The 27,702-nt window shown below is 36.5% G+C and overlaps 1 protein-coding gene across 2 annotated transcripts in view; it reads left to right on the top strand.

Moving 5' to 3' along the window:
• MARCHF1 (membrane associated ring-CH-type finger 1) overlaps positions 1–27,702 on the top strand; it is a 560,630-nt gene that overhangs the window by 187,899 nt on the left and 345,029 nt on the right. For both annotated transcript variants that reach the window (XM_045831238.1, XM_045831239.1), the window contains one exon: positions 17,289–17,497. The gene's annotated coding sequence lies outside the window, so the exon portion shown is untranslated. The remainder of the gene's footprint in view (positions 1–17,288; positions 17,498–27,702) is intronic.

Below are 27,702 nucleotides of genomic sequence, written 5' to 3'. Positions count from 1 at the left end.
TTATTCTGGGACTGCAAATAAAGTACAAATTATTATGAGATTAAAATTAGAATTATATATAATTATCATTTCTTTATCTGAGGTTCTATTTCCTGTTAATATAGCTTAATAGCATACCAGAAAGTTACTCTTCAATATTACTTTAAATTCTGCAATACAGTTTTTTAGTATATATTTATTTTAAACCACTGTTTATATTATTTGTTAAAGTTAATGGGAAAGTCCTTAGCTAAATTCTTATAATTTTTACATTATGTTTCATTGGTCAAAAGTCTGCTCCAGTTTTTTTTTCATAAAATAAAAGATACATTTTTCACTTTCACCAATAACTTTATTGATTTGATCTATATTTTGAGTATGTCAGCTCTCTCCCGCTATTGACTGCTGGTGGGTAGAAACCAGGGGTATTGCTAAACACTTTTCAATACATAAGACAGTCCCACAACAAAGAATTATTTGGCCAAAATGTCAATAGTACCAAGAAACTTCACAAACCACTTTTGCCACATTTGATCAGTCACAGCACCTTCTCCATATGCTGCACAAATCTTTTTTTTGTATTTCCGTTGCATTTGTACCTTTCTTAAAATAATAAAGCATAATATGCCAAAAATGTTGTTTATCTTCTTCCATTTTCATTATTAAAAATGGCTGCACAAACATTCACCAATTTTGATTTTTTTAAATGCATGCTGATATGACAACTGTCACAATATAGTCTAACAAAATTGTTTCAAATGAAGTTGAAGACAACTAAACACAACTAAAGACATTGTATGGAAAAACTAAAACTTTTTGGCCAACCCAGTACTTAGCAATCTAGTATCAAAATATGGATAATTGGAAAGAAAGAGCACCATATTTGATTTTAAAAGCCCTAATTTTTTTGTACAAAAACTATAGTCAGAATGTGACTGAGAAGCAAATATAAAAATCACTTGATTTTGCAAATTGACTTATATACTAAATTATCTAATTTACTTTAGACAAAATTTTCATTCTACATATGAGAAAACTGAGATACAAAGAAGAAAAAAAGCTTGATGATGTTTGCATTAATGCTAAGTGGCAGGTCTGAGAATCAAATAAATGGTCATTTTTACCTACTTTTGATTTATGAACTTACTGCAAAAATGTTTTGTTTACTCAGTCCATCTTTGTGAAAAACAGTAATGTCAAATTTTATTATCAAATTTTTATTACTTTTAAACAAGTGTACAGTTTTTAATCACCAGATGATGCAAATTTGTGAGTTTTACATAATATGATATTCAACATAGGTTCCTATGATTGAAATTAAGAAAAATGTACCCACCATGATGATTTTGGGTATCTGCATTTATTTACATCAGGTTAATCTTAATTGGAAAAAATAGTACAACAAAGCTTACATGTTCTTTAATTTTATTTTCATTGCTAAGCTTGATGGTATACAAAAGCTACAATGCCTCTTACAAGGATAGGAGATTATGTGAATAGATTCATATAATGACAAGAAAGCTGAAGAAACATATTTTATTTATTCATCTTGAAAATATATCCATTATGTGGCATTGTTTTATGAGAAGCATCAATTTAAAAAGACCAGAACTTTATCAAAACATGAATTTGTCTTGACACAAATGCCTGGTTTTGAAGCATCCTACAGATTGGCCTATCACATTTCTAGGAGAAAGAATGCATGCACATCAGAAAGCTCTTGGTGGAGCCATGTGCCCTGGAAATGTCAGGACGGTTTATGAGGAAGCAAACTGAACCAATCCTTCTGTAAAAGGACTGTCATTTACTCCAGAGTTGCTGATACTCTTTTACTATTTTAAAGCAGAGCAGGGAGGAATTGGCAGCTGTTATTTGCCTTCCATATACGATCGGATGAAACAGTTGCTGTTGTACCTTTAATAAAACCATCTCTATGTGCAAGCATCAAATGTCAACAAAGAATTCTATGAGCCCCGTTGCAAGCTCAGTGTCTTCAAATGGTGAAAAATTTGTATGCCAAGCTAGAATTTAACAGGAAAGAAAATCTTGTTACTCTGCATAGATGTAGCACCTGTAGTTTTTGGCAACGTATCTGAGTTTGCAATTTTAGGGGACAAAGAAGTTCAACAGGCATCATTGTGACTCACTGGTTTCTATATCTGTGAATATTTGCATCAAAAACTTTGCCAACCATTAGACATTTTTTTTTTGCCATTGCCCTGAAAGTTGTCAATTTCCTCAGAAACAGGGGTTTTAATGATCAGCTAGAGGTATATATTTAAATTAAGAGATGGAATAAAACGGGAAATTATTTCTTACTATGTTCATGAGCATTGGCTTTTAGTGGATATATCTCAGAGATTGATTAGATTTTAGACATTTATTCAAGGAAAAATAACCTTTTTTTGTCAGCTAAGGTTAAGTTTGCTTACACATAAGGTAGAACAAAACAAAACAAAATAAACACCGTGATTTAAACCTAAAAGTTTGCACTTCCCTCTTACATCAAGGGAGTTCAGATGTAGACAGCCTAGAAAAGTGTGGCGTTTCCTTTAAGGATCTATGCTTTTGACTTTCTGCATTACTGCCTTCACCCCTTGCGTCTATCCTCACAACTACCTAATGAGTCAGGATGGTTGTTATGTCTTGGTTTCAGCCTCTAAGAAGAATGAAGGACAAATGGGCAGAAAGCTTTCCTTTAGCTGTTCTTAGGTAACTTTCATAGAAGTCCCACACAAGATCTATATCACCAACCAGAACTCAGTCACGTGACCATATCTGCGCTATAAAGGGGGCTGGAAAATCTAGTCTGAATGATATGAAATGTGTCTAGGAAAATAGGTATCTGTTACTAAGGATTAGAGAAAGAAATGGAAGTTGAGTTAAGCAAACAATTTATTGGATGTATTTCTTCGTAGTTTAACTGAATGGATGGGCATTTTTGTGGTGTGAATGAGGTAGAAGTTTTCATTCAACGCACTGTAGTCTTTGTTATAATTATTTCAAAGGAAAAAGGATGAGCAGGGCCAGCTACATTAATTTGTGCTGCTCACTGAAATGTACAAATGCAGCATCCCTTGTTCGAAAATCAGGAAAAAAATTTTTTATTTTATTTTGCAGTCTCTCTCTTGAAATGTCACAGTATTTTTATTTCCTATTTAACATTTTCTTAAAGCCAGTCCTGGTTGTAAGCTCTTCTACCCAACCTACTACTACTCTCAATGAACCGGTTGGAAGCATATACCGCTACCAAGACTTTTAGATTGGACTTTCCAGAGACAGACCTGGTGTGAATGTTCCTATGACAGTAATTCATTAGGAAGTCTTTCCAGGAAAGCATGGGAGAAGAATCGAGAAATTGGGCTGTAAATGGAGGGACCCAAATGAGATTTCAAAAGTCCTCATAGGAACATTTTTTTAAAAAATTCTTATCTGTGGATATGTTTATTGACTTTTAGAGATAGAGGAAGGGGGAGAGAGAGGCAGAGACAGAGAGGCATCCATATTAAAGAGGAACATTGATCGCCTGCCTTTTGCAACATGCTCCTACCAGGGATTGAACCTGCAGCCTAGGTATGTGCCTCACCCAAGTACTGAGTCCACAACCTTTTGGTGTACAGGACAATGATCCAACCAATTGAGCCACCTGGCCACACCCATTCTATGTCCTGTTGTTTATGTATATCTATATACAAGGTTTGTCCAAACAATGTCCAGCCACTATTAATATAATGAGAATGGTTTGTGTGACATCAGTGTAAATTGGCAGCCAAGGAGAGTAGACTGGAATGAACATGCATGAACAATGATGACTTCAATGGGGGGTGGTAGACACTGTTGAGTGAGCATGTGTACTGTGTGGCTGTAGCATTGAAAATGTCTGAGTGAGTAGAGCACAAATCTGCATCAAGTTTTGCATTAAGCTTGAACGTTCCTCCAAGAAACTATTTGGATTATTCAGAAGGTTACAGCTATGGGCAACTAGTGATTAACAGCTTCATCATGACAATGTGCCTGCTCATGCATCATGTCTCATGCAGAGTGTTTTGGCGAAACATGACATCGTCCAGGTGACTCAGCCCCACCATAGCCCAGATTTGGTGCCCAGTGACTTCTGGCTTCTCCCAAAACTAAAATCACCTTTGAAAGGCAAGAGATTTCAGACTGTCCATGAGATTCAGAAAAATATGAAGGGGCAGCTGATGGTGATTGGGAGAACTGTGTGATATCCCAAGGTGCTTCTTTGAAGGGGACTGAGGAGTCATTGTCCTATGTACAATGTTTCTTGTATGTTGTAACTTCAATAAATGTCTCTATTTTTCACAATGCATGGCTGGATACTTTCCAGACGGACCTGGAGAGTGTGTGTGCATGTACACACACACATATACACACATATGTGTATATATGTTATAATCCCTATAATGCATTGCTTTAAACAATCTATTTTTAAATAAAATTTTACATGAGGCAAAACTGTCCTTTCTAGTTACTCACATGTTTACCATTTCTGGTGCTCATCAATCCTGGATGTGGAGAGGGATTTCCATCTGGTGTCACTTTTCTTCTGCTTGAACAACTTCCTTTAACATTTCTGATCATGCAGGACTGCTAGCCCAAATTTTCTCATTCATTTATGTGAAAACAACTTATTTTGCTTTCATTTTCAAAGAATATTTTCTTCAGTACTTCATTTGGACTTTGCAGGGTTTCATTTATATTACTTCAGATGGAATAAAGAGAATCTGATGTCATTCTTATTTGTCTTCTCAGATGGATGAAACAGGTCTTTTTTCCGCTAGTGTTTTTTAAAGATTTTCCTTTAGCTAAAGCTTTTCAGGAATTTGAATTTGTTGTTCCTAAGTCTGATTTTCTTTTTATTTCTTTAGTTTGGGGTTTGACAAACCTTTTGGATCTGTAGATTTAATGATGATAAATTTGGAAAGATTTTTGACCTTCAGTTTTTTAAATATAATTTGTGCCACTCTTGATCTCTTCCTTCCTTCTGGTCTTCCGTTGCCCGAGGGTTACACTGCTTGATTTTTGTCCAAAATCACTCTTTCGCCATCATTGCTGTCTTTTTTTCCCTCCTTGCTATATTTGGGTAGGTTGTTCATTGTTGCTACTGTTTTTATGTCTTCAAGTTTACTTATTTTTCTGTAATGTTTAATTTGGTTTCAAATTCATTTAGCGAATTTTTATATTAATATTGTATTTTTTATTTAGAAGTTCCATTTGGTTCTTTTCTAAATGTGTATTTCTTCTTTCCTTATGTTTTTCTTTGAGCCTATTTATAGTAGATATTGTAATGGCTTGCCTGCTAATCCCATCATCTCTGTAATTTCTGGATTTGCCACATCAGGGACATTGTGGCTGACTATGAATCAGATTTTGCTGCTTCTTTGTATGTCTAGTCATGTTTTACTCAATGCCAAATATTCTAAATATCCCATTGTTGAGAATCTGGATTTTGCTATCTTCCTTTTAAAAATGTAAAAAGTTGTTTTTGCAACAGTTCATTTACTTGAGGTCTGTTTGTTTGTTTGTTTTTTTAGAGGCTGGCATATAAGCTTTCTTTGGAGAGGGTCCAGAGTAGAATTTACTCCAAGTTCTAATCATTTGGAGATCTCTACTGAATATCCTGTGATTTCACAAGTTCTCTCTCACTTGATCAATCTTGAATCCTGGGTAAACTCTGGGGATTGTTTGGTTTATAACTCTTAGGTGGTTCTTTCCTTCCTCTACCTTTTGGAGTCTCACTTCACAAACCTGCAGGTTGGTGTGATGCTAAAGGATCAAGGGGACCGTATACAGACTTCGGAGCTCTTTCTCTATCGGTCCTTTCTCTTTGGTCCTTTGCTCCACAAATTCTAGCCATCTCCATTTTCCCTCTACTCTAGTCTCTATGTCCTCAACTAAGATAGACAACCAGGTTCTAGTTTAGTTCTCAGTAACATTATCCAGAAATTGGCTTCAGGCAGAAAACCAAAAATTATAGGAATCATCTAATTGTTTTTCTTCTTCAGAAATCATGGGTCTGTGCTATGTGGTTGTACATTGCCTAGAAACACTTTTGCAGTATGTATGACATATTTTTTAGCATTATATTTCTTTACAGTTGTTTACAGTTTGTACAGTGGGAGAGGAAACCTCAGAGAAATGGGAGAAGTAATCTCCCCACCTTGATTTTTAACCTCAAGCTGCTTCTTTCTCAGTGCTCTCCACCTTGGTATTTGTATCATTACCCGATCATGTGGTTTCCACTCTGTTCCTAGGTATTTGTAACCTAACTTTTTGACTCCCTACAATGTGTTATGATATATCTATGTGCTTTACATATATTATTATAACCACATGCATTTTAACTCTATGTATTGGCCTCAAATGAAATTATTAAATATATTTTCATATTCTTTTAATATAGACTCTATCAAGCAGCAAATAGTTGTCTTTATTTACAAGTAATTTAAGGTATAATACATATACTAGCCTCTCATTTAAGAGGAAAAGTAGGATCTTATACAACATGATAGCAAATACATTAAACTCTCTGTTCTTAAGTGGATGTTTTATGTGGTAATTTGAATGTGACCTAAATGATCATCATTTTTTTATCCTATTCATTTGCTACTTATAGTTATGTTTAGAAACATGATCCTTGGGTAATTGCAGCCTCTTTTACAACAGATGAAAATCATCACTTAATTTTAAAATTTTAAACAAAGAACTTTGTCTTTATTGCTTTATTATATCGACACTATTCTCTAGATAATAGTAAATATTGTATTAAGTAGTTGTTCTTCTCTGAAGGAAAAGATCAAATTTAAAATTGTGTATTAAGTTTGTAATAGAGCCATAGTTTAGACTGTATTTATTTTCAAGCCAATTATAGATATTTGTCCATTTCATGGTCTTGGAGTAAATACCTCTTAATGTCCTACTCAGGTGTTTGTACTTTTTCAGTGTAACCTCTACAGGGACTAAAAATAATTATTAAATTCTGTTTAACTCAGTAATTGTATCAGCAAATATTCCGGCCCCCCAAATAAAAAATGTCTAAGCATTTTAAATAGAGTTGTTCAGTTTCTCTGTGTGTGTCCGTCTCCTTTTTTTTTCTTTCTCTTCTTTATACATTTATGTTCCCTGAATGTTTAATTTACCCGTCAATGCCTACAGAGTTTTTAGGGTAGTAAATCAAGTTTGCTTTTTAAAATTTAGGTCCTTCTTATATCATTAGGCATTGATGGTGACTGCCATCTGTGAAAATTTTTAGGAAATAATGCCTCTCTGAATGCACCTTTTCAGTTCACTGATTTATAATATGGTATAAAAATATTTTAGAACCTCTGTGGTTCAGTTATTTTTTCCATAACTTTAAAGTCAGTTTTCTATATTTTTGATCTGTTAGTACTCTGTTGACTTCACATTCTTGGGAAAATGCCCCACTACTACTAAAGCAAAGATGTTATTATAGAGCTCATTGAGCTGGGTCATTGCGACCAAAGCTTTAGGTGCATTCACTGACTGGCTTGGTGGCAGGGACTGCATGGACAGCATAATCAAGGTATGGCAGTGAATCTGACCAGCAACTCACACAATCAATATTGTATGTGTTCTGCAATCCATCCATCAGTAATCTCTATTAACATGCTGTTTTAAAGGTGTTTGGTGTCAGGTAGAATTAAATTTAACCCCAAGTCAGTCATTGACTACGTATGTGGGAACTTGGGCAAATCATATATCTCTCAGAGCCTCAGTTCCCTTCTCTGTTAAACAGAGATGATAATTCTATAAATAATTCTACTATGGTGTGAGGTAATATTACCAATTAGGTAATATATGTGTAGGGTGCCTGACACATTACTTGGCAGAGAGTAGATGGCTCAACAAATAGTAATTACTACTGTCATTATTAAATTTGTAATGATATTGTGCTATTGCAACTCTGAAAAGTTGCCTTGTATAAACTGTAGATTGTGTACTATGTATATACTATTTTTTAGTAACTCTTAGTTTTTAAAAAGTGCTATTCAATGGACTATGTGCATTTATGTTTAATTGACAAGTGGAAGTAATTTATATATAAGAGATTGGGTTTTACTGTGTATGTGGAATACTCCTTTCTTAGGTAAAGTTTGAAGGAACATACCCCATTATTTTTTAAAGAAACTATATTTAATTTTCACTATTCCTTTAAATGTAAGTACACATTTAATGATTGAAACATTTTTATATAATTTAAAACTTTAAATATGAGTGTTTAACATCTACTTAATGCTTACTCTATGATAGGCCATGAGTCAAGACGTTTACATTCATTATTTAAGCATTAACACAGTACTACTGGGTTAATAATTAAATATATTTATATAAGGGAAAAATGAAAAAATACAGCCCTACTGTGTTAGAAAATTGAAAAGTCTAGATGATTATTAATATTAAATATAAAAGTGTTTGAATAATTAAGATATTACTCTAATTCATTAAATTTTGGAGGCCTAATCATGAATATAGAATCATGAATGTAAAAATATCCTATAAGAAGGATGCAATACACATTTGATAACTCTTTTGATTTATTCTCCTTAGAAAGTACAGTGATACTCTTTAGTATAAAAGAGCTCATTTCCAAATATTTTATAGTATTTCATACTTTAGTTTATAACCTTTAATCATTTTAGTGAATATCTGTTCTGTATGAAAATTGTTATAGTAATAAATTTAAAAATCTTCAGTACTTCAAAGTTAATTATATTAGGAACCTTTTCTATTATTTATGTCTCCTTTTAGAGACCAGGGGTATCCAACCTTTTGATGTCTCTGGGCCACACTGGAAGAAGAAGAGTTGTCTTGGGTCACACATTAAATATTTTGTGACACATAATCACACAAAAAAATCTCATTATGTTTTGTAAATTTACAATTTTGTGTTGGGCCACATATATAACCAACCTGGGCTACATGCAGTCCATGGCTCATGGGTTGGACACCCCTGGGTTGGACCTTGAATGTGTAAAATTTGTGTATGTGTGAGTTTAAGACCCTTTGCATTGTACATAAAGAATGTGTAGCTGACAAACAATAAAATCAATAATCAGACAGTTAAATTCCTTACATTTATTGCTACCACTTGATGGTTTAAGTCTTCTTCTGCCATTAAATTTGATACCTTTTATCCCCTGTGCTTTTCTCTTATTTTCTCTGCTATCCTTTAAGTCATCAATAGTAGCAGATTCTCTGTTTATATTGAATCATACTTTACTAAACTATATTTCCTCATATTGTTACTATTTTATACAAGGAATAACCTCATGTACAAAGGATAAACATAACATCTAATGTCACAGAATCCCCCAAATAAAAGGTACTTCAGAAGCTATTGAATCCAGCCTTTGGAATATTTTTCAACAATTTCTTTAATTGTCCCGGTAAGTGGTTGTGTATTCCCTGAACATTCAAGTTTGTTCCTAAAGTTTGACTGAAAGAGGAGGCTGTTTTATTTTTACAGAGCTCCAATTGTGATAATTTCCTTCTTGTACTGACTCACATAGACCTCTAGCTGTTGGACTATATTCAAGACATGACTTCAAAATACACCTAGCTTGCCACTTGAATTCTACCATTTACCTTCCTCACCCTTCCTCCTTTTCTGGTTCCTTCCATCCCCTATAACTATGCATAGGGTAACAGACAATGCAGACACTGTACTCTTCATTTTCAGGCTACTTAAATTTTTTTTTCTAATTTATTGATTCGAAAGGGAGGGAGAGCAATTTATTTTTCTACTTATTTATACCTTCATTGGTTGATTCTTGTATGTACGAGTATGTACCTCGACTAGGGATCAAACCCACAATCTTGGCATTCCAGGACAATGTTCTAACCAGCTGAATTATGTGGCCAAGGCTCTCAGGCTATTTTTTAAAACTGCTTTTCTCTGCTCTTAGCTTCCACTGCATCATCCTTGGTCTTCTCTTTCTGTCCTAGGCTATTTCCACTGGACTCAATGCCTACTGTTTTCATCTGACTGATACCCTGGGTCTGGTTGATGATTATTCACTTTTCTTAAAACTCTATGCCTTCTTGGAACCCAATAGATACCACTCTTCTGCTAAGACTCTATCCACAGAACCCTCTGCCTTCACCTGGTCCTTTATTAGCACTCATATCTTATGTATCGTGTCTCATAGGCTATGTTTTACCTTTCATGTGGTTCTTCTTCCTGTGGAGCACACCTGCCTGCTTATGGTAGCCTGGGTCTCCATTGGAATATTATTTCCACTCCTGGCTATCTAAGCTCCATTTCTTTCAAGATGTGCAGGTTTCAGTAAATTGTGTTCTAACTTTTATACACCTGTCATTTGCCTCTCACCAGGAAGTGTTACTAATCTATAGAAAAACTTCACTAGCTTTAGTGAGGAATAGAGTCTATTGTCTAGAGCTAAAAAAAAAGATAGCTGAGGCTTTTACTAATTCTCTTAACTCAGTATCTGAAATGTAGAAACATAAATTTACCCTACTGAACATCACTTTTCTCTTTTCTGAAAAAAGATCCTAATTATCTTTGCTGCCTGAATGTGGAATATGTAATGCTTACCCGAAATTGTTTTAATTCATAAAAAACATTAAAAACATAAGCAACAAAATTAGGAGCTAAGGTTTCAGTTGTTCCTTACTTTCCATTAGGATATTGCTTTTTTATAATGGCAGATTAAAATGTTGGTATAATAATATTTTCATCCATGTTAGAAAATAAATTAGAACATAACATTACTTTTAAAATAACAATACATGCAAAGAGAGTATTTACTGAATTCAGCAAACTTTTTCTCTGGGGCCATTATATTAGCTGCTCAAAGTTAATCAGTATCTCATTTCTTATTTTATTTGCTTATTTCTAAAAGTCTACAAGGAGTATGCATGCTAGTTTAAAAAACATGAGTAAGCAATTTTCTTTAAAAGGACTAAAATATAGTTTGTGTGCTCAATGTTCTCTTAAAATAATTTGTTCAATTGGGGTTATATCCAGTTAATTTTTAGTGACTCACTGTATTACTCATACACTTTTAGGGGAGGGTTAATAGTAAAAAATGATTCAAAGCACCTGTCTATAAGAGCGAATTTCTTTTCTGGGGCTACTGTAACTAAGTACTAAAGCCTGAGTGGCTTTAACAACAGAAATGTGTAGTCTCACAGTTCTGGAGACTGGAAAGCTGAGATCAAGTACCTGCAGAACCCCGTTCCTTTGGCAAGACTCGGTGCTAAGACTCTGTGACAGGACTTGGCTTTTGGTAGTTCCTTTTTTGTGACACCTTACCTCCACATTTCTCATGGCGTTCTTCTCCATGAATGTCTATCTCTGTATCCAAGTTTTTCCCTTTTTGAGGGCACCAGTTTTACTGGATTGATGTCTGCACTGTAATAACCTCATTCTAAATTGATTACATCTGAAAGACCTTTTCTCCAAATAAGATCATATTCTGAGGTCCAGACATCTAGGACTCCAACATATATTTTGGGGAAGAAGAGATAACTTAATCCATAACAGAGAGCAGTATGGCTGTTGAAAAGAAGTATTATTAAATTCTGATGGGATTCCCTGTCTTATTTATAAAAGTCTGCAAGGAATAAACATGCTGTTTAAAAAAAATAGGAATAAACAATCTTGTTCTCAGGAGGATCAGGAGATGGTTTTGTATACTCAATAATCTCTTTAAACACATTTATGTTCCATTGGGGTCATACCCAGTAAGTTCTCAGATTCTATTACTTTGGATAAAAAATCTATAAGCTACAAAAACTTCCCCCTTGTGAAATCCCACCGCCCCCTCTTACCCTTGTTTTTCTGAGGATAAGGGTGGAAAAGTTTTGAAGCAAAAAGTGATTTGAAGACCTTCTGCCATGACTTCGTTTTCCCAGAGGCCAGCCCTTCCTTTGGAATGACTGCTTTATATTCTCTGAAGATACGTGAAGAAGTAGATATTTGTCCCAAGAGAGTTTTTCCTTGTTTGCTCCTGATAGGTAGATACAGTAACATCTTGAGAGTTACAGAGAATGTTAACAAAGATTAACTTGTGCATTGATATTCTTGGAAAATGAGACTGAGCAAATCTTCATTAAACTTGATCAAATTTCATGTTGTAGATTATTCATTGGCAAAACAAACTAAATTTTGTTTCTTAAATAGATTTTAATTTCATTTGTTTTGCCAATGAATAATCTACAACATGAAATTTGATCTTGTTTAATACTAAACTGTTTCCACAAAGCTAATTAAATATTAATTATGCTTATACTCCTTAGAGTTTTGATTATTTCTGACATATTCTTTTAGAGGAGAGAATGAAATGATTTTTTCTTTTCCACAGCAAATTAGAAAGGAACAAAGATTAGTCCTGTGAAATTAATGAAAAGATTCTGTTTCTGATGACAGTCTTTTGTCATGAGTATAATATAAAGAATAGAAACTGGTACCACTGATCACTTCGGTGTCTGCTGTAATTATCACAGATCTTCTATTCTGTGTGGATTGCTATTGATTCTAAGGAAGACTGAACTGAATTCCTTGGCTCCATTATAATCTGCTTCAACCTCAGAAAGCAGATGTATCCAAAATTGGGACCAACACTTTTCAGAGATTAAAATAAAAAGTCTTGAGAGTTTATCTCATGTTCACATTATAAGGTTGATCATCCAGTTGCTTCTGAGAGATCTTCAGGGAGAGAATTTCTACATTAAAAGGACATTGTTCTAATTACAAAAAATAGTTGCCGATACCAAAATAATCATCATTAAAGTCCAACATTCAGACAGAACCCAGAAAAAGGATACCACTTTAGAAATGTTTTATTACATTGCAGATTTTTTATAGACTGAGACATATTTTAATTATTTTTCTGTTTTATCTTTCCCTCTCATTATTCCCACTGACCTTGTTTTATTTGTTTGCATTATTTCATAACTCTTCTATATAAGTATATGCTTCAACATTTCCCTAGTAAAAATAGCTTTTAATCTAAGTTCATTACTCCTTCTCTTTTACAAGATAGCATAAAGTTTTGTGCAGTGGTGTCTTGCTCCTACATTCTTCCCAGTAACCTCTACCAGTGGCCGTGTGTGATGGCATGTTGAAAACCCATTCAATCCCAGTGTCCTCTCTTTCCCCGGGAACGTGCTATGAAGCATCTTTCCCAACGCAGAACACTTGTTTCCATTTTCAGAATTCACTTGAAGTTCTTAGCCTTATTATTTCTGTGTCCTTTATCTGTGCATTTATGACTTTGATATTGCTTGGCATAGACTTTCCCTTTCTTCAGGTTCTTGGCCTGATTTCTTCCCCTCCCAGGTTTGAACCAATGCCATATTCTATTGGGCATACATGGCCTAAATCAATTGATAACCTTAATCAAATTTTCTCTATTATTTAAATTAGTGTCTGCATTCCCACATGTCAATCTCACACTCTTCTCTATTCCTTGAAGTGACTTCATCACCTGATTTCTAGCAGCCCCCAGTTCCTCCTTAAGATGAACTATTTAGACCTGTGAGGATTACTTGGTAGTCAAATCTTTTTTTTTTTAATTTACAGTCAATATTTTATGTTAGGTTTTAAATATTGATGTATGCTGTCATATAGTTTTTAAACTAATTTGTATGTGTAAGTCTTATTTCCTTCATGACATAGCAAACTCCATAACTTCGGAGACTGTACCACATAATTTTGTACATTATCTCATGCCCCTTAATTCCTAGAATGGCTCAGAAAACAGAAGATGTTCAGTATATGTTTGTTGAATTGTATTATTAGTCTGTCCAGTTAATATATCAGCAGATGTTTACTTGGTTCCTTTCCTTTGCCTAATGCTGTATTTCTTTTCTTGCTTAATGACAATCTAAATACACCCCTCAGAGGCTCCCCGCTTTTTTTAAAGCTGGCAAAGTTGAGGGAGGGTGTACAGTAGAGAATCAGATGAATATCTTTTGTTTTCCATTTAAACTAGAGACAACCCAAGTTATTGAGAGCGAGGAGAAGCTTCAAATCAGAATCACTTAGGCAGGCCCTAGCATTAAAATTACAAAGTGTAACTGCCAAATTTAGGAGCCAAGAGCCTGTAATTTAGATACTGTTCCCAGAGCCAGAGGGATGGAAATCAGAAGGAGAAGCAAAACGAATGTAACTCAAGCTGTGTGGCATCAGATCAGGTGGAGAATGACTCTTCCAGGAAGGCTTCAACAATAATTATGGTACATAACTTCCACAGAAATCAGGTTGGGAAATTCCAATCATGATGATGCGTAGATACAAATGAGCTGAATGATTCCAGAGTCCATGGCTCTTCGCTGGTAGCGAGGCCAATGCCTGTAAGTGCTCAGCTGCTGAATGCATTGCTTCTCGTTTATTCCGTAGGGTTTAATTACTGCACTGTGGACCACAGATGGACTGTGCTCTCACAGGAGGAATGCATTCCACAACAGTTGTTTTTTTTTTTTTGAGTTTTGGATTGTTACAGATGATTCAATCCAGAGAGACTTCATGCTTCCAGTTGGGAGTTGCTTAAGGAAAGGTGTTAGATGCAAGCCAATGATGGAGCTTGATGTGTGCTCCAAGTCAGGAGAGCATTCGAACACACAGAGTGCTAAAAGCCTGTGCTTTTGTTTTTTTCTCTCTCTGATGCGCTTTGAGAATGTAGAAGCTTATTTTGTGGCAGTACCTAATATAATGGCTGATAAATGTTTATTAAACATCCTGGTTATTAATGTTTCTTATTATTTCTGAAGTATTTACTTGAAAAGACATGATAAACTTTCTCTTGTTTAATGTGTTAAATACTCTAGAAAGTAAATATCTTTGTTTGGAAATTCAATTTATTTTCTAAATTTTAAGATAAAAGAAAACTAATTGAAATAACTCAACCACGTAAATCAAATTACCTTGAAATTTAAATCTGATTTTTGAAAAATCCCCGAGTAAACAAAAGATAAAACTCACATGCATAATAAGGTCAAGGATTAGGACAGCCATTTAGTTAATTCAAGCTAAAAACCTCCTTTCCTGTAACTTCAATGAATATTTTAAGCAAAAATAGTAAAGTCTAAATCATCTGGAAAGCTGCCTTAGCTTTTCATGGAACTTTCCATGGATGTAAACACTGGGGATATTACTTTTTCTAAACAGACTCGTAATTTACATTTGAGTATTTGTCACACACTATTACATTTGCAAACTTCTATTTCCAACCTTCTCTTAATTAAGACAGGCCTTCTAGATAGAGGGATTAAGGATTATTTTTTAAAGTAAGGACACGTCTACAGTGACAGGTCACAGATGTGATTTTTAGGCATTATCAACTTAACTTCAGAGATGACATTTTTGGAAGAGTTTGGCTTTTAGCCACTTCATTAAACCTTCTGCTTTTCATGAACACTTTTTGGAAACTGGAAACGATGATGAACTCGTGTCAGATTTAGGGCTACTTAACTCTATTTTTTACTATTTTAAAGCAAGAGATTTGTCACTAGACAAACTTTAATTTCCTTATTGTTCTAAGGTTATTGTATTGATGTACTGCAGTGATTCCCCAAATGGGTTTGTGTCAGAATCACCTGTGATATTTTAAAAGAATGTCCAGCTCAGGTTCCCACTGCAGCCCGGTGAACCTGAGTCTATAGTAAAGTGAGTCTCAGGCATCCATCAGAGTGTGATAAGTTTCTGAAGGTGAGCCCGATGGATGGTAGGGTTTTGAATTTAGGAACACATAGTTAGACCAAACTTGAAGGCATACCCAAGTATTTGTTTCAGCTAATATTTAACTTAAAGATATTTTTTTAGTAATCTTTATATCAACTTGAAATATCTTATAGAAAATGTCATTGTTATTGTGGAATACACAGCTGGTTAAAGATGAATTGGAGGTAGAAACTACATATAAGTTCTCCTGTGGGATTAGGGACAAATTAGAATTTACACATGGTGCCTGAAGATATATAAAACAACAGATTTTCTAAATTTTGCCTCCTTTGAGGTAAAGAAACACAAAAGATAGTCAGAGATTTGATCTATTCAAAATGTCCAGAAAATATAAAGTGCATGTATTCAAATTCTTTCCTTGTGTCCAAACTTTTGGCATCTCTGGGCCACACTGGAAGAAGAAGTGTTGTCTTGGGCCACACATTAAATGCACAAACACTAGTGAAAACTGCAAAAAAAAAAGGTTTTAAGTAAATTTACGATTTTGCATTGGGCCATGTCCTAGCCATCCTGGGCCTCCTGCAGCCCATGGTTTGCACGCCCCTCATAGAGACAGAATGCTAAATACCCTCACGAAGAAGAAATGATCATAGAGGGAAAGTGATATATTTAAAAGTTAATGTGTTTTGAAAACTCACTGCACTGAGAGACTGGATTTTTTTTTTCTAATATGAAGGACAGAAATGTGTATCAGTCACTTATTAAGAGGACAATAAAGTCCTTAGCAGAGTCTGTTTCCTTCTTGGAAAAGCAAGGGGAAGCTACTATGGATTATAACAATGTATTTCAGGGAGCACAGGAATTGCAATAAAGCTGAACTGTTAGTGTGGTGCGACGTGTTTCAGAATGATGATGCTGTCTGACTCCTGTTGCTGATGTCTTCCTGAGAAAGGTACAGGGAATGTTAACTCTTTTTACCATCATCCAAAGAAAGACACTTGCACTCGCTCCCAGTTCGGCCTCCGCCCCTCTCTGTCACCCCTCTGTCTCTGTGTTCTTACTTTATAACACCTCCTTCGATGCTCTTCACTTCAAGCCAGATCCTTTGACCTAAGCTGATTATTGTGGAGGCAGCTAGCTTGTCATGCTTTTCAAGGAAGAGATTTGGCTCCAAATAGGACACTAAGCTTTTCAGCCTTCTGCTTATTTACCTAGTCAGCAGAATGCCATGTCTCTGGGTGCTTAGTGGACCCCTGGGGAATCGAGAGAAACAAAAGCAGAAGTGGCAGCCGCTGCAAATGTGGGAGTCTGTGCCATTAAAGGAAGCAGTTGCTAATAAGGGCCTGTGAGACCCAGGTTTCCTTGGTTTCCATGACAGTTATTAGGTACCATAGAAATTGAATTGTCTCCCACAATGCTCTTAGGGGAGAGGGGGTGCTCCAGTGACAAAGCAGAGCAGTTATGACTTGCAGTAAATCATCCTTTTGAGAGACAACACTCCCTGGATGATTGGTTCTTGCCTTTCTTTTAGACTCCCTTACAGTGTGTTTGACATTTTGGCCAGAGACCCTGGCTTCTGCTGCACAGTGTCTCACACACTATTTTTCCCTTTTTTGTTTAGAACTGAGCTTGGCAAAGCAAGGATATGAACAATTGTGCAGGTGGGCTACTCAGGGCGAGTGAAGAGATAAGGCATCCAATCAGGGACTGGCAACCTGCAGCCCTGCCAGTATGCCCCTCCACCAGATATCCGTAATCCCCGCACGGGAGACCGCCAGCAATGGGCGAAGTTCCATGGGCAGAAACAAAGAGAAGAACAAGGAAGTCGAGGTAAGAGGAGGTTTGATTTAATGAAATAGGACAGCCAAGCCAACTGTAGCCAATGCTGCTCTTTGGCGCCGCAGGATGTGGCTGAGGCTTAAGAGCAGCCAGGCTCCCGCTCTCAGTGTAATAGTGGATTGGAAGAGAGTCATTTATTAACTAACAGGGACACACTCCACGTAACCTCTGTTTTCTGTGTGAACAAAGGAAGCAAACCCATAAGGACACTTACTGCTTGACGGATAAAAACTTTTGCCTCCTTTCCTAAACAGTGCAGAGTTGCCTTGGACATTTATGGCCGATGGGGCACAACCCATCTGTCCTGGGCATCAGCGGACATTGCTGTTGTCCATTTTCAGAAAGTGGGGCAATGGACGTGTGCTCATTTTGCTCGCTACTCATTAAGCTGGAATGTTTCAAAATGACTCTGTTTACAAAGTGACAGAAATCAGAGATACGACAGCTGTGGCACTGAATACATAGCATGAATGGAGATGACATTTCATTGCCTCAGAAGATCTATTGCTCTCCATATTCACTCCCACTGCACCCATGTGTATTACTTTTGTTTGATGTTTCTTTTTTTTTCTTCGTGGAAAAAAAAAACCATTATTTGAAACTTACATGGGCTAGAGAAATATAACATTCAAATTACTGCATTCAGGCTTAATTTTACAGTGAAATTTAGCAGCTGCTGTTCTAAGTTAAACTGCCTGAAAGATCAGATGCTGGGAACTTACTTCAAAGTGTTTTAAGAAAAAGATTGAGCAGATGCAAGGATATTGGGTAAAAATATAAAGTTGTGTTCACTTAAAAGGGAACAAGATGGACCGCCAGATACTGTAATCCTCTTATCTTTTTAATCTAACTACTACCTAGTCCTCAGGTCTTATTAGCTTTGTAGGAAATGAGCCTTTGTACCTCTGGTTCTGTATGTTAATCTTTTTCTGAAGATTAGGTACCAGAGACTGAGGAAGGGGCATAGAAACAAAACAAAAAGGAAGCAAAACTATCAAAGGCAATGGAGAACAGTGTCAAGGTGTACCCGAAAGGAAGAGAGTAATAAACTCAAACACACCTTTACATGAGAACAGACAATTTATGGCCTCTTTGTACTTCATTCGAACTGGTTTTGAAATGTCACCGAAGACCGACAAGATCTTGATGTGTCTAGAATTTGTTCAAAACTTCAGATTTGTCTGACTGATTTAGTGTAAGAGATGCTTTTGCCTGAGTAACTGCTCTGCCATAGGCACATTGGGTATTTCTGGAGTTTCTAAGAATGAAAAATCCTTGTAAAGTCAGAAACTTTATCAGCTAGTTATTCATGGAAAATATTCTCTTAAATATGCCTCCTCTTTGACTTGGTAGTAGGGTTGTTAGGACATCGAAGACTGCTCTGTTGAATTTACTGGATGGGGTGGGAAATAGAGGACACTGACCACTTCTGAGAATAGGATTGGGATCACTAAAAGCAGATTTATAAACATTAGGTATACATTACTGTCCTTACTCATCATCTAGATTCTTTGGATAAATTTTAAGATAATAAATTTTGATGAAATTTCATAAGATGACAATTTCAATATGTAGAATGATTAGCATCTGAATGTTTGGCAATGAAAACACAGTTTTGTTTCCAGATTCCCCACCCTGCCCCACTGCCCAGAAATCTGTTCTCCATATTTCCTTGCAGATGAATCAGATAAAGTTGGGATGGCTGGCTTACCTGACTATTGAAAACATCAAACTAACTTGGCCTTTTTTCTGTGTCAGAAATGATAATGAAATTCTTCTATCTTAAATAAAAATAGCCACAATCTCTATTCAGATATTGATGTTAAATCACATTTTCAGACATCCTCACAAATATTTTAAAGAAGTATCTGTTTATGAACAGCTGCATTTCTTTCAGGGGCAAATACACTTTCGGGTGTCACAAGGCGAATCAGTGGGCATTCTTAAAGGAAAATCAGGTTAAATGCGGGGAAGAAAAGGAAGCTCCCAGCCTGTATGTTATTTTTTAAAAGAGATAGTTCTAAGAAAGAGAAGTGCTTTTTTAGGTTTCAAATACTCAGTTTTCTGTAGACTGGAATTAAATGTTTCTTTTTAAGAGTTTGTTTGAAACATTAAATCTTATCAAAGAGATTATTAAATCTCTTGTTTTGGTGAATTAAACATCTAAAAAGTTATAAACATCATCTTAGATGGTTAAATTAAACAACATATACCAGTGCATTGGAAAGCAAGAAGAATCTGCTCAGGACGAGTGTGGATTCTCTCTAAAGGAAGATAGAACATCGTTTGCACATGTGCATTTTTTTCTGATTGAACAAATGAGACACATTCTCCTTTGAAGTTTCTTTCATGTATTTTGTGTGTCTTAAAGTTGTCAAAATAATACATGCACACATGAGGCAAATGACTGAATTTCAGAATTAAGGATTTGCTAATTTAAATGTGAGCAAATGTAATTTCTTCCATTAGAAACTTAGAGACTCTTGAATGTACTAACCCATAACTTTTATATACCTAGTTTTTTTGTTTTTAAAAGAATATAAAGAAAATATGGAAACTATTAACTATCATAATACTGCAAAATATCTAGGCTGTAAAAATAATATTAAAATTTAAAAAGGTGATAATTTTAACTCCAAGCTGTATAATGAATAAGCACTTGACATATTTTGCATGATATAACATAATTATTTATGTATTTGCCTAATGACACTAGAAGTGCAAAAACAAAATAGCATATTACATCCAGTTTGGATATAGTTGATATTAATGTTTAGAGATTTATCTTGTAGAGGCATCAGCTCTAGAGGTTGCCTGGACAATTAAAAGACAGTTCCTCAGACTTCTATTCCAGAGACAAGCTTTTATTAGCACACCTTTATTATTAGATGATCAACCTCTTGTGAAGTAGATAATCAGAGTTATATAAGAGTTATATATAGTATAGCTGGTCAAGTTTATTAATTTATACCCAGAAATGATGTTTTTTAGTGATGGAATGCTCTAGAAGAGTCCAAGAAAGGACATTAGTAATCAGACTTTCCTTTATAGCATTGGATCAATGAGGGGAATTAAGTGGTTTGGGGTAGGGACAGTTCATCTAGACCTTGGGTAAGCCGCAGCATTGGGAGAACCATGGAGGGAAATAGCTCTCTGAGCAAGTTCGTGGCTCCAGATCGCTCCCTCTCTAGTTGAGTACAGAGACTGATCAGTTTAGTTTCTTTAAATCTCATTTGCCTACTTTGTTAGTGGGCCACTTTGCTTCTATTAATCCATTTTTTCTGCTTTTTCTAGATTTGTTAACACCACTTATTAGGTTGCAATTAATTCACACTGGGGATTCAGGCCTGTAAGACATCTGTCTCTTACAATAGTAATCAAATTCTTAGAACTCTCACGGTAACTAATTTCACACTCTGTAAACGGACATTATGATTGTGTAAGTTTCAGTATTTTGTCAACCTGAGCACATATTTCTTATAACTCTCTGGGATTTATGAGCAGTTGTTTTTAAGTCCTGCTGTATTTCAAACATAGAGGTGAACCATGGATCCAACCAAGGGTGCTACTATGACTTCACTGGACGCTGCCATTCGCTGTGAGCACAGAGCTGGGAGTTAGACATTGGGAGTGACATCAGAGGAGAGAATAGGCCATGAACCCTCTCCCCCGACTCTTTCCTCACCCACAAGCTGACCACGCATGCGGACCATGCTTGAGAAGGTCTTTTTCTCTGGGGACGAGAGAGGGAAGAAAAAGAAAAAAATCCACTTTTGTTTATATGTGCATTTTTCCTTTACTGCTTCCATGATATTTTATGATGTTTCTTTACTTCCATTTTTCCTCTTTTTTTTTTTTTTAAAAAAGAATCTTAACTCTCCTTTTGTTTTTCCGGGATAATCCCTTGCAAGGTCTTCTGATTGCTTCCCAATGATATCCCAATGGGCCACCTTTCCTTACAGGGGCTGCTGATCTGTTCATTGGCAATCCTTTCATGAACTCCAGTGACTGGAACAAAATATGGCTGTTTGATATATATTCTTCATTTTAAACATAGTGGGTAAATGATAGATTTATTAATTCTACTTTTTAGGAGAAAGTCATAAAAGCTAAGTAACATATTTAATCTCAGGGACAGAGCCTAATGTGAGATTAGCCCATCTAATTTCAAGTTCTATGTGTTTTTTTACAATTAAGGTACTATAATCTTTTCACATTTCTAGAGAAAAACTTATAGAAGCAAAGGATCTCAAAAGCAGAAAGTCCTTTAAGAAGGCTTTATCTTAATTCCACGGTTGAAACCCGTAGACAATAAATAACTTGCTGGCGTGCTGCCACTGTTTAGTGATAAAGGTGGGAGAAAAAACACAGGCCTACTGGCTGTCAGTCTAGTGCTCTTTCTACTACTGTTGCATCTGGTAAGTGTTTTGCAAGGAACAGAATTACAATCCCAAAACTTAAAAGGGCTGTATAACCCTCAAAACTGCTCACCTTTCAATGGTGGACTTTGGATTTCTTATTGTGTTACGGTTATCTGCCCATGACTCATAAAGTGAGGTGGGAATAAAATGGGTTCTATTTATAGAACATAACTAGAATTAATTTCATTATAACTTAGAAAATAAGGTAAAATGAAATAACAGTGGACAAAAGCGTTCAAGGAGATAGCTGGATTGAGTGAGATTCAGGATACCTGAGATGGGGCCTTGGCCTCCCCAAAGCATTTTCACCTTGAGTAAGTCACCTAACCTCTCCAGCTTGTCCTCTAAAGAAAATGTGTCTTTGAGAGTAAATGTAGAAAATAACTAATATTTACTACTATATCTCATTTCAAAAATAAGAGCATTTTGTTTTCTTCTGTTCCTCCTTTAACAAAATCATGTGGTCATGCTCACTCAGTGTGCAAAGGCCATGACTATCTTCAAAGGCACACAGTAGGTCCTGGAATAACATCATTTCATTCAGTGTCATTTTGTTGTAACACTGATGAGGTGCCATAGGAGCTTAATTCCTGTTCATGTCAATTAGCCTTTAATAAAATTGGTTTCTTTATAGGTCATTTTGTTAAAATCAGACCTATCGACAATGTTAAGTAACGAGTTATGTATTTGGCTCAGGCAGGATAGAAGTGAGCTCTGAGGACGCATCTTTAGGGGACACCCATTGTCTCTGTTGTGCATCATCTGTTCTTCCTTCTGGTAACAGTCTCAGGGAACCACCTCTGCCACGGCTTCAGGTTGTGCCTTGATTGGCTTGTCAGTCAGTCTGTCATAGTAATCGGTTCAGTAATGGATACATAACTGCGTCAGAATCAGTGGCACACATTGAACCTTTGGACTTTGGGGAAAGAGAAACCTTATTGGTCCTAGAAACTTCTAGACTAGAATTGTTCTCTTCTTCTGGGTGTTTTGTATGAGAACATGTGGTCTGGATCTGGACATTTGAAGGGAGAAGGTTGGAGCTTCAGGGGAACCAAAGATGCTCTTGATGCTGCTGAAGCTGACTGGAAAATAGCACAGAGAGAGAAAGAAAAAGTAAGTTCTCGGTGATGTTGGTTGAGCTACTTGGTCAGTCTGATGTTGCGTGGGTCACCAGCCAGCAGTGATCACGGAACGCTGCAGATGGCTCGACGAAAACACGTGAGAAAAAACATGCACAGAGACAAACTAGTTTTTGTGGAGAAGTAGGGAGGAAATGGCCACCCCCTCTAGTGGGGAGCACCCCGATTTACAGTCCATACCTGCTTTTATTGGGCTCATTTTGCATAATAATTCAGGTAAAGTACAGTACTCATTAGGGGGAAGTAAGGAACCATAGAAAACAAGGAACTCTGCCGGTCTATTTTGAGTTGGTGTCAAAGAGCTGTAAGACTTTGAGGAACAAACTAACTTCCTCCTTGGACCCCTTTCATTCAACTGAGAGCATTCTAAACAAAGAAGGTTTCACAGTCATTTACATATTCTTTCTTAGGCCTGATCACCCGGGAAATCCGCCCTTTTCAGCACAGAGCTGCACCACCCTGTCATTGTTTCAGGCTTAGGTGGAGCACGGGAACCAAGGCAACCAAGAGATAAGGAGATTTTCTCCCAGGTGATGAGAACTCGGGCTATGTCAAAGCCGAGGAGCAAGGGTCCATCACCCCCTTTTGCTGCAGCCCCCCAAGTCCTTTTGGGGGGCCTCCCATGTGATCGTGCCTGTCTTAGATCGTTCCCCCCTTGGGGAATCTTACCCGTCTTCGGCTAACCGACCAAGCTTTTTGGGGTTCAGTTATGAATAAAGCAGCAGAAGCAGCATTCCTGCCAGGAAGATAAGCTTTTGTCTCCTTGCTGGCTCATGGTTCCAAGGGCATTCCCTTAGCCTTAGCCTAGGCAGGGGTTTCAGCTTCTGATACCAGTCAGGGCGGTTCCCAACAGTCTGACGCTTGTTCAAAACCAAACAATTTTCCAGCGAAGTAATTCAATATATATTCTATATTTTTTAAAGCCATATTTTTGGGTTGGATGTTATATCAGTTGCCATATAGCGGAGCTCTAAATGATTCTCCTTTGCCGAAGTATATTTACAATGGTTCCCTGCATTGTTGCCTGTGCAGCAATTGACTCCTGAGATTGAAAATAGCTGGGACTCAGGTAATCACAAACATTTATTTATGAATAACCTGTGCACAGTTACCCAGAATGCTCTGTATTAACCAAATGAACTATATCTCTAGCAGGTGGGAATCTGACCCTACAGGGGAAATGCCAGGGGGTAGAAAGGCTCTCCATTTTGTTTCTCCAGAAAAGCCCTTTCCAACTACTCTCCTGAATCTAAATTGGGTATTACAGTCCCGTGTGCTTAGACTGAATTCCACTGAGTATGCTAATAGTATTAGAATACTTTTGTATAATGAAAACCAGCTAATTTCCATATTATTATTGGCTTTCAGCAATGAAATCAGCATAAGTCACAATTTTTTTTGTTTAAAGCAGATGTTGTGGGTAATTGTATTAGTAAGTAAGACTGAATAACACATTTATTGACTATTAAATGAAAACAATTAGTACTTTCTGGCATACCCTGGTCAGAATTTTTTAAACAGTGGATTCACTTAAGCCAGGTATGTTGTTAAAACTCCTCTCCTGGTGTGAATTTTAAAAAAATTATTATGTATTCATAGGTGACTTAATGAGATGCAGTGTAATCACCGTGTTTGAAAGACTGTTGAACAAAAATCTTCAGAGGAAGTGTCTTGGAGCATGGGAGGAGCAGATGTAGCCAGACTGTTTTATCAATCAGGGTTTTTAGAACTTGCTGATTAGCCAACATCGACTCAATTCTCTACAGCACAAAGGGAGCTGACAATACCAGCACGGGTTTAGAATTCCTCAGTCTGAGGTTTGCTGAAGGGGGGTGGAGGTCTGAGTGTTGCTGTCCTCCAGCCCATTCCTCACCGTATCACTCTGAGCCACCTTTTACAACCTCCAGGGGAGGGTGCGAAATGACATCTATTCAATAGTCATTCTTTTCCCTGTCTCTGTAACCCTGTTCAATAATTGAAATAGGTGTGACATGAGGGTAGAACTGGCGATAAGCCTTTGCTCTGAAGCCAGTGAAAGGAGACCTAAAAGGACAGAGTGCTCCGGGGTGCTGGGCGTCTGACTGCTTTGTCACTTTTCACACTGATTATCCCACTCATCGAATTGTGCAAATCTAGACAGGAAGGCAAAGACGACAGTTGCAATGGAATCTCTTTCGACCAGCCACTGCCAAAGAAAACCTTCTCTCATCAAAGGAACACTGAATATTTTTTAGCATTTGTACTTTTGATGTCACCATTTAAAAAAAAGTTTCTTAGGAGAAAAATTTTGGCACCAGGACACAATTGGCCATGCAGTGCCACAGGGCACAGAAAAGCTTATGTATAAAATGCAGAGTGAACAAACGTTTGTTAAGTGAGGCACCGGCCCTCTATGTTTTCACAAATGATCATTTTTTTTACAGGTGGTAATTATTCCTAACTGTAAACCTTCACAGGTTTACTCCCAAACAAGTTCCGTGCAGCAGTGATGGCTAAAAGTTGTTTAAGTTGTACAGACTTAGATCTGTAACAGTTTTACTTTCCAGATTTATTCAGAATTCATTTTCATAAACTTACAACATATGAGATCTGTAATTGCAAATTATACAAAGCTTTAAACATTTAAATTCTAGCAATATATTTTATTTTAGTCTCAAACTACCTTCTATACTACCATATACTACTATGAAACTACTACTGCAGTTCATTCAAGGTTTGGAAAAAAGTGATTTCTTTACAGTTAATTACGCAGTGAAAATTTCACCTTTGACTCTCAGTGTTGCCGGCTGACTCAGGAATTCTCTTTGGTGCCCAGTGAGAGTAGAACAGAAACCTCATGCTCTAGGTTTAGAAGGAATCCCACTCATGTTATATGACTGTCTAGGCTGAAAGGCAGCAGAGCGAGGCAGTGAAAGGCATGGGTCTGGAGGAAGAGTAAATGGGCACAAGTATTAGCTTTGCCACTTGGCCGTGGGACTTTGGTTAGATTAGTTAACATCTCTGCTCCTCAGTCTCTTTCACTTGTGTTCCATGTACGTGTTGCCAAGTGTTCTTTACTTACACTAATATTTTTCAACATCCCATGGACTTTTAAATTTAAGAATTATAAATAATGATAAATATCTTATTTTGATGCTTGTTTTTACTTTTATTCATCGTTATGGTGGTAGTGCTTTTTAAAAGATAAGTTTATTGATTTTAGAGGGAGAGGAAGGAAGAGAGAGGAACTGAAAAGGAGAGAGAGAGGGTCATTGATGTGGGAGAGGAACATGGATTGGTTGCCTCCCATATGTGGCTCAACTGGGGATTGAACCCATGACCTAGTTATGTGGCCTGACTGGGAATCGAACCTGCAACTTTTTGGTATATGGGACAGCGCTCCAATGAACTGGGCTACACTGGCCAGGGCAATAATGCTCTTAATTACCTTTCGTTTCACCAACTTTGTAGGTATTATAAAGAACAGGCCATGCTATGAAAAACTAAAATTACCAATGATACCAAATAGGAAAGTTTGTTGAAAGTTTACATGCACAGGATTATTTTGTGAATATTTGAGTACTTAGGGAAATAGTAAAAGTTTTTTCTTTCATTTTTCTAAATCACAGTAACAGTTTTCTAAACAAAATAACATTGTGTTGAACAGCTGTTAAATGATTTTCAACTGCACAATGATGACTTTATTAACTGTTGAACTTACAGCACTTACCTGAGGTATTGGCCTGGTTCAATTTGACATGAATTGCTCTGTGAAAAAAATTTCCTTTTGTACTCTTTGGGGGTATCAGTGCTTGCAATGTCAATGAAATGGCTGAACTTGGGTAGAAATGAGTAAGGTTAAGCCAGTGCACTGAATTTGAGTTGGGGTAACAGAATATGAGATTTGAGAGTTTATTTACATGGACTAGATAGCACTATACATGATGTTTAATAGGGGTCAGTCACTCTGCCTTTGTGTAATATCAGCAGGGGATGTGACCATTTTCTCTGAGATGTCTGTAGTTGTAGAAATCCTGGCCTTAATAGCCTTGGATATGGATGGCTAACTTTCAGCCATTAATTAGGGTTTCCTCTTTCCCTGAACTTTTCATATATACATATATGGCTATTAGCATTAACAGATAATTTTTCTGCCTGACCTGCTAAATAAGTATGCTATGAAGATAAAGGCAGCTTTTAGCTGATCCTAACACTGAACTTATATAGAAAGTATGTATTTCATATGTTTATAATAATCATTTTTATTATTCTAGCTACTAATTATTAAACACCAACAACAGGACTTGTTTTATGTGCTTTTCATGATAGTTCACAAGTTCTCTATGAGATTGTATTCCAGTTGCTATTTCTGTGTAATAGATTGCCCCACAACTAAATGTGTTAAAGCCTCCATTTTGTAATGCTCATGAATCCTGAAGGTCAGGAACTTGACAGGACAGTGTGAGATGCTCCGCTGTGTGTGGCTGTTACTCCAGGCCTGTGGCTCTCAGGTTACTCGATACAAGGAACTGGAATTATCTGAAAGCTCATTCGCTCAGATGTTGGGCACCTGAACTGGGATGGATAGAAGACTATGACTACCAACTGGATAACCTACATGTAAACACTTCATGTGTCTTTGTATCCACATGGGATG

The sequence above is a fragment of the Phyllostomus hastatus genome, unplaced genomic scaffold (assembly GCF_019186645.2).
Source record: "Phyllostomus hastatus isolate PE091 unplaced genomic scaffold, TTU_PhHast_1.1 phas_contig_159, whole genome shotgun sequence".
Taxonomy (NCBI): domain Eukaryota; kingdom Metazoa; phylum Chordata; class Mammalia; order Chiroptera; family Phyllostomidae; genus Phyllostomus; species Phyllostomus hastatus.
Note: the sequence above shows the minus strand (reverse complement) of the source record. Positions and strands in the feature narration are given on the sequence as shown.